Source organism: Microcaecilia unicolor, unplaced genomic scaffold (assembly GCF_901765095.1).
Source record: "Microcaecilia unicolor unplaced genomic scaffold, aMicUni1.1, whole genome shotgun sequence".
NCBI classification, from domain to species: Eukaryota; Metazoa; Chordata; class Amphibia; order Gymnophiona; family Siphonopidae; genus Microcaecilia; species Microcaecilia unicolor.
This window is the reverse complement of record NW_021963246.1, coordinates 12,654-25,306: the sequence shown is the minus strand read 5'-3', so window position 1 is coordinate 25,306 and position 12,653 is coordinate 12,654.

Genomic DNA, 12,653 nt, shown 5'->3' with positions numbered 1-12,653 from the left:
CTGTCACCTGCAAGTCCAAATGCTATATAAGTGGTATATATTCAGGTGCAAAAGATACAGTATTTTACTCTTGGAGGTATTTCTCCAAAAGGGTTAGTTTTACACATCCCATGACAGGAATGAACCTCCCTCCTAAATCAGAAAATATGGAGTATAATCTCAGTCTCTCAACTTTACTGCTAGTGTTTGCCATAAAATGTGTATTTGCCAAAGAAAGTTTCCCTCTGGAGTACAGGAGTGGCCTAATGACTAGTGCAGGGGGCTTTGATCCTGGCTACCTGGGTTTGATTCCCACTCCAGCTCCTTGTGACCTTGGGCAAGACATTTAACCTTCCATTGTCCCAAGTACACACACTTAGATTGTGAACCCTCAAGGGAAAGAGACAGAACCTGCTTATAACGTGTACAGCACTGAATATATCTCATACCACTATCAAAATGATTAGTAGAGTTCATAAGATATGGAACAGGTATAGGAAACTTCATTTTTTTTTCTGTACATAGACATGTTACTATATATATATGATAAATTCAATAATCTACTATAATAAAACTCACCCTCAACGTTCTGAGGACACTGACATCAGTGAAGCCAAGCCCTGACTTCCTTCAAAAAGGTTTGAAGGTTTGTGGTGGTGAAGCCACCAAAATCGCTCCGGGCCCCGCCCTCGAGAGCAGAGCAATGGCAGAACAACGAAGGGGTTGGCAGGGAGGGAGGCAGGGATGGGAAATCGCTCCGGGCCCCGCCCTCGCGTCAAACGTCATGACGTTGGGGGCGGAGCAATGGAAGAATAACGAAGGGGTTGGCCAGGGAGGGAGAGAGGGAGGGGTGTTGGCGACGAACACCTTGCTAGCGCCCGTTTCATTTGCTCTGAAACGGGCCTCTTTTACTAGTCTATATAATAATTTGTACCTCAAGGTTCTCTGGCTGGCTGGGTTCGTAACATGTTGGTGCCGTCAGCTCGCCTCCAGCATTCCCTCTCAGTGTCCCGCCTGTCCCGCCCTCGCGTAAAGACAAAATGACATTAGAGGAGGGCGGGACACTGAGAGGGAACGCTGGAGGCGACGCGAGCTCAGCCTGCCTGCCACCGCTCCAACCTGAGGTAAGATGGATGGCTTACAGGCAGGGGGGCTGGAAGGACAAAGTCACTGGCCATGGAGGGGAGAGGAGAATCGCTGCACATGGATGGGATGGGAGGGAAGGGCAGAAGTGAATTGCTGGATTTCGATGGGATGGTAGGCGAGGGGACAATCGCGGGACACGGATGGGAGAGCAGGGCAGAGGAGAATCTGGACATGGAGGGGGAGGCCAAAATAGTGCGACACGGAGGGGAGAATTGCAGGACACGGATGGGAGGGCAGGGCACAGGACAATCGCTGGACATGGAGGGGAGGACAGAATCGCAGGATATCGAGGGGAGGGCAGGGCAGAGGAGAATCGATGGACATGGATGGGAGGAGAGAATTGCGGGACATGGATGTGAGGGCAGGGTAGAGGAGAATCGTTGGACATGGAAGAGATGGGAGGCAAGGGGAGAATCGCTGGACACGAATGGGAGGGCAGGGAAGAGGAGAATCGCTGGACATGGAGGGGATGGGAGGCAAGGGGAGAATCGCGGGACACGGATGGGAGAGCAGGCAGGGCACAGGACAATCGCTGGACATGGAAGGGAGGACAGAATCATGGGACATCGAGGGAAGGACAGGGCAGAGGAGAATCGATGGACATGGATGGGATGGGAGGAGAGAATCGCGGGACATGGATGGGAGGGCAGGGCAAAGGAGAATCGCTGGACACGGATGGGAGGGTCAGGGCAGAGGAGAATCGCTGGACATGGAGGGGATGGGAGGCAAGGGGAGAATCGCTGGACATGGATAGGAGGGCAGGGCAGAAGAGAATCTGGACATGGAGGGCGAGGCCAAAATAGTGCGACACGGAGGGGAGAATCGCAGGACACGGATGGGAGGGCAGGGCACAGGACAATCGCTGGACATGGAGGGGAGGACAGAATCGCAGGATATCGAGGGGAAGGCAGGGCAGAGGAGAATCGATGGACATGGATGGGAGGAGAGAATTGCGGGACACGGATGTAAGGGCAGGGTAGAGGAGAATCGTTGGACATGGAAGAGATGGGAGGCAAGGGGAGAATCGCTGGACACGAATGGGAGGGCAGGGAAGAGGAGAATCGCTGGACATGGAGGGGATGGGAGGCAAGGGGAGAATCACGGGACACGGATGGGAGAGCAGGGCAGGGCACAGGACAATCGCTGGACATGGGAGGACAGAATCATGGGCCATCGAGGGAAGAGCAGGGGAGAATCGATGGACATGGATGGGATGGGAGGAGAGAATCGCGGGACATGGATAGGAGGGCAGGGAAAAGGAGAATCGCTGGACACGGATGGGAGGGTCAGTGCAGAGGAGAATCGCTGGACATGGAGGGGATGGGAGGCAAGGGGAGAATCGCTGGACACTGATGGGAGGGCAGGGCAGAGGACAATCGCTGGACATGGAGGGGAGGGCAGAATCATGGGAAACGGAGGGGAGGGCAGGGCAGGGGAGAATAGCAGGGACACGGAGGGGAGGGCAGGGCAGAGGACAATCGCTGGACATGGAGGGGAGGGCAGAATCACGGGAAACGGAGGGGAGGGCAGGGCAGGGGAGAATCGCGGGACACGGAGGGGAGGGCAGAGGAGAATCGCTGGACATGGAAGGGAGGCTACAATCCTGGGATATATAGGGGAGGGCAGGGCAGAGGAGAATCGCTGGACATGGAGGGGAGAGCAGAATCGCGGGACATGGAGGGGACGGCAGGGCAGAGGAGAATCGCTGGAAATGGAGGGGAGGCCAGAATCGCAGGACATGGAGGGGACGGCAGGGCAGAGGAGAATCGCTGCACATGGAGGGGAGGTCAGAATCGCGGGACATGGAGGGGAGGGGATGGGAGGATCGCTGGACATGGAGGGGAGGGCAGGGGGGAGAGAGGAGAAATCGCTTAAATGAGAGCCTTCCTTGGGCCAGTTTCATTTTTGACGAAACGGGCTTTGCTGCACTAGTGTTTTATAAGGTATCCAAGGAACTGACTAGTTTAACATCATGTGGCAATCACACCATCCCTGAGATGAGTGTTCCTACATTCTTATATCGAGTGCTATCCAATCCATCCTAGGATCCTGGAAAACTGCTAAGAATTTGAATGACATTTTCCGGTGGAACACAATCAGGCTTATTTTCAAAAGAGGATGCCCATATTTCGACACAAATTGGAAGATGGGCGTCCTTCTCACAGGGTCACCCAAATCGGCATAATCGAAAACCGATTTTGGGCATCCCCAACTGCTTTCCGTCGCAGGGATGACCAAAGTTAACGGGGGCATGTCGGAGGCGTAGCGAAGGCAGCACTTGGGCATGCCTAACACATAGGCATCCTCGACCCATAATGGAAAAAAAGGGCGTCCCTGACGAGCACTTGGATGACTTTACCTGGTCTTGTTTTTCTTACTACCAAACCACAAAAAGTTGCCCGAATTGACCAGATGACCACCAGAGGGAATTGGGGATGACCTCCCCTTACTCCCCCAGTGGTCACTAACCCCCTCCCACTCTCAAAAAATATCATTAAAACTCTTTTGTGCCAGCCTCTAAGCCTGCGTCAAATGTCATACTCAGGTCCATCGCAGCAGTGTGCTGGTCCCTGGAGCAGTTGTAGTGGGTGCAGTGCACTTCAGGCAGGCGGACACAGGCCCATCTCCCCCACCTGTTACATTTGTGGTGGTAAATATGAGCCCTCCAAAACCCACTGTACCCACATCTAGGTGCCCCCCTTCACCTGTAAGGGCTATGTAGTGGTGTACAGTAGTGGGTAGTGGGTTTTGGGGGGCTCAGCACACAAGGTAAGGGAGCTATGTACCTGGGAGCAATTTGTGAAGTTCACTGCAGTGCCCCTAGGGTGCCCAGTTGGTCTCCTGGCATGTGAGGGGGACCAGTGCACTACGAATGCTGGCTCCTCCCACAACCAAAAGGCTTGCATTTGGTAATTTCTGAGATGGGCGTCCTTGGTTTCCATTATCGCCAAAAATCAGAAACGACCAAGTCTAGGGACAACCTAAATTTCAGGGCGTCCCCGACCGTATTATCGAAACGAAAGATGGACGTCCATCTTGTTTTGATAATACGGGTTTCCCCACCCCTTCGCCGGGACGTTTTGCGAGGACATCCTCAGCAAAACTTGGGCGTCCCTTTCAATTATGCCCCTCAATGTGTCAAATACAAATTTGAATTAAAGGTCTCAGAAAATCACAATCACGTACTTTTGTTTATCCCATACATCATTATTTCCACTGAGGAATAAAAAATTATTTTGTATAATTATTTTTGTATGCTCTTCCCTACGTTTGAATTTTTCTTTGTTTTTAAGTTTGTTATTTATGTTTCTGTACGTATGCAATTTTTTTCTATTTGAGCTGTAAAAAACCCCCAAAGCAGATCGTGATACCAAATCTGCCACTTCCGCCATTACTTCATGCAAAGAGCTGTCTATATTAGCCATGGTCGCTTAGCTGTACCCATTTCCCCAAATCTGCTTGGCATGTTTGCCTATTTAAATCCCCATCAGGGTCATCACCAGAACACACCGAATTTAAATGGCGTTTCTTCACCACCTCAGCCCCTAACCTCCATTATTTTTTTCAGAATAAACGTCACCTCTTGTTGGTATATACAATAAATCACCATCAGAGCCAACGCACTATTTTCTGGGAATTGTAGTTCTTGGAGCGCCATTTTGTCGGTAAACAACGGCCCCTCTCTAACCGCATGAACTACCAGTCCCACCATACTGCGGGCGATGAATCGGGGCGCGGGGAGGGTCTGTTTGGAGTTCGGGGAAGCAGCGGAGACGTTCCCCGTTGGTGCTGAGTATTTTGGGGGGGGTTTCTAGCGTTGGTGGGTTCAGCCACAGGGGCTACGGCGGACGGAGGCAGCGCGAGGGAGAGACGGACAGGCACGAGCTGCACTAGGCCGCGTTGCCGGGCTCGAGCGGTGGGAGGCGCCTCCCGGCAGTCGCAGCCTTTTCCTCCTCCTCAGTGCCATTTTCTGGCGATTGCAGCTTCCCCATTCCAACCGCCTTTCCGGCACCGGACACCATCACCCGCCGTCTGAGAGCTCGCGCGAATCACTGTCGGTAGGAAGATGAAGATTAAGGATGCCAAAAAACCCTGTAAGCGCCTTGTCTCTTTCTGCAGAGGGGGGCGGCCGTGGCTTTGTGCTCGGCTGCGTAGTAGTTTTCTGTTATAGTTCGCTATTCTTGGGTTTTTCTATTGAAAATAGGCATTCTTTAAATGTTGAAGCCCTCGCTTAGAATCACCCCTGGTTATATTCACTGATTTAAATTATTTGCACTCACCCGATAATTATATTGGGTGAGAGCAAAGGTCCATCTTGCCCATCATCCGGTGGGTTTTCAGGAAGTGCATAGGAATCGGCACGGATAGCGATGCCTATTTATTGCAGTTTTTAACACAGACTATAAGTTGGTCCTAGAGGACCCCCTAACCATCTAAAGACATCCATAATGCATTTGCAAACCTGGCTCATGGAAATCCTGGCAATCAGATGATAAAGGGCACTCTGGAAGCGACTTGAAAACACTGTTCTAGCGCATATAGGAGGCTATCAACCTGTTCATAAGCATTTTACACGTGAAAATTAGGTCTCGCCTATGTGCAGAGCAAGCAGGCATTTATTTGTAGAGTAGGTTGTTTTGGGGGGGGGGGGGGGGGGGCATGGGCAAAGTTGAGTAGATGTAACTTGACCATAGTGTGGCATCACTGACTCACATTACCTATGGATATGACAGTAATCAGATCATATTTCTCACCTGGCATCTAGTTCAATCATTGCTTTTAACTCAGTTTGATTACTGCAATTCCAACTCTACTGCATTTAAGGAGGGACTGCAAACTGCCCACAATACTACAGCTAAGCTTGCCCTCAATGTAATGCATTTTGATACAGCCACTTCATTATTATTCAAGCTGCACTGGCTGCCCATTAAAGCCAGGGCTATTCTTAAATTGTGTGTCCTTGTCTTTCAAATGTTATATGGCTTGACACGACACCGGATTACATGCAACCCTTAATAACTATTCCCTTATGCAGTATAACCTCTGATTCTAGGGACTACCTTAGACTTACCTTCCAGATTCCAAGAGAATGGCTATAAGTCAGTTCACTCTGCTGACTTTAGATACCAAGGTGCCAATGGCAATCAAGGGTCAGCCTGATTACTTACCAAAAGATTGAAAACTTTCCTTTTTGAGAGGTTTCAACCCATTGATGGAGTTTGTTAGATTGTAACTGGCCATCAATGGTTTATTATTTAGTTTTTATTTGTATCTTATTTGTGCTACTTTTGTTTATGGTATTGTAAACCTTGCCTGGTATTGTAAGCCACATTGAACTAGCACGCGCTTACCACAGCTTAAAATGGTTTACTGCAGGATGCGCTCAGGTATCCCGCAGAAGTTCCAAATGGTTTGCGCTATTCTTGGCACTAATAATTTTTTGTATTCATTTTGGCGGAGGGAGCGTATCAGTAGGTGGAGAGTGGGCATTCTTGTGCTGATTAGTTACTGCAGCTACATTACTGCACTTTTAACTTGTTAACGCAGGATTACCGTGTGAGCTCTTACCTCCAACAAAATAGGTGTTGGTAAGTGCACGGGTGGTAATTTTGGTTTTATGACTGCATGCTAATGGAAACTTTAGAGCCTTTAAATATAACCAAATCTCCACCTGCATCAATGAATTATTCATAGCAAGCGGAGGAAAAGCCTCAGAACACCCAGGCATAATAACAGGTATAAAAATCTACAATCTAATACATGCTATGAATGATGATTGATGTGGGTGGAGATTTGGTTATATTTGCAGTGTTTGGAGTAGTTCACCTTCACCAGTTTAAGAGCATGGCCATTAAAATTGACTTTATTTTGGCTTCAGTAAAAATGGCATTAGCATGTGAGGAAAATGCCATGTAAGGGTGTGCTAAGACCACTTTTAACCATAGCTTAGTAAAAGGACCCCATAATTGTTAGAGAAATAGCTACATTAATTTTTATTTTATTAACTTTTTATACAGTTTATTGTAATTGCAGTATTGAGTAAATCATTGTGTGGCTCCACTTTTTAAGTGTAAACCATTCTGAACTTTGCAATGTGTTATAAATGTCAAAATTATACAATGAGAATCTAGACATTTTGAAATTCAGAATGACATTTCCATTGTACGATAATAGTTTTAAGTTTATTAAAAATTTTAATATTGTCAATTGGCAAAACCATCAATTGCAGTTTACATCCATGGCACAATCTCTATTTTCTGTGCGCTGCCAGCCCCCCATAGCACTCTTACTTTGCTCTGTCCCCTGTCATCCCTATGACATACTCAAATCAAATATTGGGAAACTTCAGCAAAAGCCACTTTGACAAATCAAAATATCTATAGCTGAAGAAAAGGTGTTCATAACAAAATAAATAAGGCTTTGACATCCTGATTTCATATGGCGCCATTTTTTTGGCCATTAGCATCAAGACTTGAATAATATGAGTCTGCTTGTTCACTGATTTCATCAAGTTTGCAAGTATCGCACTTAGTTCCCCTGATGAATCTTGGTTCAGTGAAATGGAGATACCAGTTGGGATTTTATCTTTAAGTTAAGGGCTTCCTTTTATGATTAATTAGATGATATTTTTGTTATTTTTGTGCACATATATGATTAAAATATGAAGGAGGTTTTTTTAAGACCAGTGATAAGAACAGTCTCTCATAGATTTTGGTGACATGAGATATGACAGATAACCATTATATGGACTTTTGAGGTCTTTTTCCTCCTTCTTATTACTATTTTTAGTTTATTTTGTGATCAACATCTTCAGCTATAGATATTTTGTTTTATCCTTATGACATAGTCAGCCACCGGCATCAGCTGCTCTGCTCACATTCTCTGTCCTTTCCCCACAGAGATTGTACTGCAAGTGGAGGAGGAAGTGAATGGCTGCACTTGGGCCGTTTCCTCCTGCTGTGCCTCCTAGGCCTGACTTTATTTGAACTGTTATACATCTTTTCTTAAATACCTTGTTGACATAAGCCACACATACCAGTGCCAGTATAGGTCTTGCAATAGCAAATGCTGGTGCCCATAACTGTCTTGCAGTAATAAAGTTTACAAACATCTGCTTATTTTAATAACCTCCTTTGAATTAAAATGCTTGTTGAAAAAAGTGGGGTTTCATTCAAAAGTTTTCTGAAGGCTAAGAAAATGGTAATCTTCCTGATTTCATAAGGCAAAGCACTCAACAATGTTGATCCTGCTACATAAAATATAGAAATTCGATATTCCTTTAACCAAGCTTGTTTAAATGTAGGAATCTGTCTTTAAGGTGCCCTTTTACTAAGCCGTGTAAGCGTCTACGTGCACCCAACATGAGCCAAAATGGAGTTACTGCCCGGCTACCTCGTGGCTCTTGTGGTATTTCATTTTTGGTGTGCGTCTGAAAAATAATGTTATTTTCGGACGCGCACCAAGTGACAGACGTGCGTAGGTCATTACCGCCCGGTTACCGTGTGAGACTTTACCGCTAGGTCAGTGGCTGGCGGTAAGGTCTCTGACCCAAAATGGATGCGTGACAATTTTCATTTGGCTTCACGTCCATTTTTGGCAAAAATTTTAAAAAGGCGTTGTTTACAGGTGCTTTGAAAAATGATTCTGTGTGCGCCCAAACACGCGTCTACACTACCACAGGCCATTTTTCAGCATGCCTTTGTAAAAGGGCCCCTAAATGTTGTACCAGTCTGACTTTGTAAAAAAAAAAAAAAAAAACAGTTTTGATATAAATGTGAATGCATGGAAAGAGAAGAATCCAACAATATCCTTGGAGGCTCATTTTTCAAAGCACATAGACTTACAAAGAGGGGCATTTTCGTTATGACATCTAAATCCGAGTTGGCATTTGCACAAAATGTCCAAAATCCAAATAGAAAAGAAGGTCATTTTTAGTCTTTTTTTTTTTTTTTCAAAAATACTGTTTCGAACAAGGTTTTGTGCTTTGGATGTTTTGTTTTTCGGCCCATTTTTGAAAAAAATTGCCTTGAATAAATTCATGCCATTGGGATGTAGAAGGAGCCAGCATTTTTAGTAGACTGGTCCCCCAGACATTCTAGGAGAGCAGTGGGGCACCCTAGAGGGCACTTCTGTGCACATCATAAAAATGTTTCCAGTACACATCTCACCTTTGCTCCCTTATCTTGTCTCCTCTTTTTTTTTTCTTTATTATAATTTTAAATTATATACATTCAAGGATATACCTTGTACAGAATTCAGGTAGGAATCAAAAACTTATTATTCCAAAAAGTTCACATAACTAGCTTTTGCTGAAATTATTTAAGAATGGAATAATTAAAGAGAATATAAACATAAGATAATTATAACCTTTCTTAGACCACAATTATAAACAGAGGGGGAGAAAAGTGTTAGAGAAGATTGAATACAAGCATTTTCAAAATAGAAATTCTGGCTACATTTTCCTCCAGGTACTGAACAGCTCTTTTTTTCCTGTTGAAATGCCCCATAAACGTAAGGGAGCTCTGAGGATAGTGCCTCCACCTACCTCAACTCCCTCTTCGGTTCAAACATCGCTGGAGCGTTTTTTCCCCGGTGCTCTAGGATTCGGGGAGAGGATCCCGATGTGGGGAGGTCCGGAGAAGCTGAAGCCCCACTGGGAGAGGAAGTCTCCCTATCGCCACCATCGTTCTCACTGATCCCTCCCAGCCCGATGTTGAGAGCGGCCCTGGTGGGAAACCCCGACGACCCGGAAGGCGTGCCGAAAGGAGTTTCCAGTGAGGACCCAGAGGCGCAGGCAACGACTCGGGGAGCCAGGGGGAATATCTCCCCTATGGCACAAGTTTGAGGACTTAAAAAAGACTGTAGACTCTGTTAAAGATGATATAACTACACAGTTAATCGATACAGAAAGAGGTTGATGCCTTGAATGCCTTTAAGATCACGGCTATGAAAGACTCTACAAATATGAGGCTAAAAATTGAGCAAATTGAAAATTTTAATTGGCGCCTCAATCTCCGACTCTTAAATTTTCCACTGATAGCAGGGGTATCTCTGGCTGATACCTTTAAGAAATACCTGATAGAAATTCTCCATTTTCTTCAGAGGGTGTACCCCCGCCTAAACAAAATATATTATTCTCAAAATAGAGAAGGAGTGCAAGGCCCTGAAGAAGATACCCTAAACTTACAAAATATTTCTGATATATTGGAACAATCCTCAGACATTATAACTAACAGAGTCACAACGATTGTATCTTTGGTATTTGAGCAGGACTATAATGCTATTTTAAAGCTTTATTTCAGAAATATGAATTGCTCAATTCTATGGTTCTAAAATATGGATTTATCCTGACATCACCAAGGCTACACAACAAAAAAGGAAATTATTTCTGACATTAAAACAAAACACTATAGATATAGGAGCTTCTTTTTTTCTTGCCTACCCATGCAAGTGTGTGGTGAGGCTGGGACAAACTAAATACATCTTTTTTACACCGGAACAACTAAAATCGTTGTAGAGATGAAACAAGTGAAGTGAAAGTATCTTGTCTCCTGAGTCCTCCCAACCTACTACCTTTCACTGTACACCACTACAATAGCCTTATGGGTAAAGGGGGGGAACGGGTTTTGGTGTTTTTGGCAGGGGTCACAGTTTCCACCACAAGTGTGACAGGTAGAGGGAGATAGGGACCTGAGTCCCCCACTACATAGTGCACTGCACCAACCACTATACTACACCAGGGACCTGCATGCTGCTTTAATAGACTTGACTTTAACATCTTAAGTTGTCATAGAGGCTGGTAAGTCATATATTTATTCACATTTTTGGGGGGTGGGAGGGGGTTCAGTGACCACTGGGGGGTTATTGGGAGGTACCTCTTTATGCCTTATTTGTTAAAAACAGGTCTAGCTCAAAACGTCTTAGTTTTAGTCCTGGACAGTTTTGTTCCGTTCCATTATGGCTAAAAAAATGTCCAAGTCTTACAAATGCCCAAATCCCGGCCTTAACACGTCCCTTTGAGATTTCGTCGCACTGAAGAAGAGCAGCATAGAAAAATCTCTGAAAAATAGGTTTTGAAATACTGATTTGGACGTTTTGTGAGAACTTCCAAGTTCTGCTTTATCCACTTTTAGACATTTTTCTCTTTCAAAAATGAGCCCCAAAGTCAACTTTGCAAGTCTATGTGCTTTGAAAAAGCGCACCCTAGACAACGCAGTTAATGCAAAATTGGAATACTACACAATCAAATGTTAGATTCTCTGGAACAATGGTTGACTTAGTACAGACCAAAAATACAATTTGATTTTTCTCCTAATAGCCACGCCCAGGTCACAGTCTCGGGACCATACCTGGTTGAGCTCGGAGCTTGGTTCCGCAGGCCCCGGTCGAGGGAAAGGGACTTGACATACTGCCTTTTTGTGGTTACAATCAAAGCGGTTTGCATATTATATACAGGTACTTACTTTGCACCTGGGGCAATGGAGGGTTAAGTGACTTTCCAGAGTCCTCAAGAAGGTGCAGTGGAAATTGAACCCAATTCCCCAGTTCTCAGGTTTCTTCACTAACCACAAGGCTACTCCTTCTCCTCCTTGTACTTCTTAATGCCACTGTGCAAGGCTTTGGCTCTGTCCTGTTGGGCCTTGCCTGAGGGAGTGCAGGTCCCCATCCCCTGTGCCTCTTTCCAGTTCACCCTGTTTGGGTGTACTTCCCCCCCCCCCCCCAAATGTATTCAATTAGCCTGGCTGGCAAATAGAAATTGCTGGAGCCCTGGACCAAGGTAGGCCGAGTCAGTCAGGCAGCCAGAACGCTTTTGCATAGGGTAGGGCATGTTTTTCGACACATATTACCGCCTAGGAGCTAGCATCTGAGCAGGCGTAATGGATTATTTTTATAGTGAATAAATGTGCTCATTCAGTGTGTGTGCGTTCTCTCAGTGAGCATTTTATATGTGCTGTTCCCTTCTCCCTCCACCCCCCACCTTCAGCTCAAATGGATACACTGCTCTCACATACTGTTTCCTGTCAGGGCAGTTTGGCCTTTGGAATCTCTCTTCTCTCTCAATGCACTCAGGCAGTGAGAGAGAAAAAAATCCTGGTCATGTAAAGGGCTTTTCTCGTTCCTGTCCACCCCGTGCCCCTCAACAGCGCAGGTCCCGGTGGGTCCCCAGTAGTTTTTTGGCTCCAGAGATTGACCCGGTGGTTAAACAGGCCTTGTATAGGTCCCTTCTTGGGATCTAATCCTAGCCCCAACCTTCATCTTGTTGGTGGAGGGAGGGTGGCCTGAGGGGATCACGGTGGCCCCATTTTGGGGTCTCAGCACTGTGGAATGTATTGGGCTCTTTGGAGGGAGCAGAGGACTTGGAGGTAACATAGTAAGTGACAGCAGAAAAAGACCTGTACGGTCCATCCAGTCTGCCCAACAAGATAAACTCATATGTGCTACTTTATATGTATACCAGACCTTGATTTGTATCTGCCATTTTCAGGGCACAGACCGTAGAAGTCTGCCCAGCACTAGCCCCGCCTCCT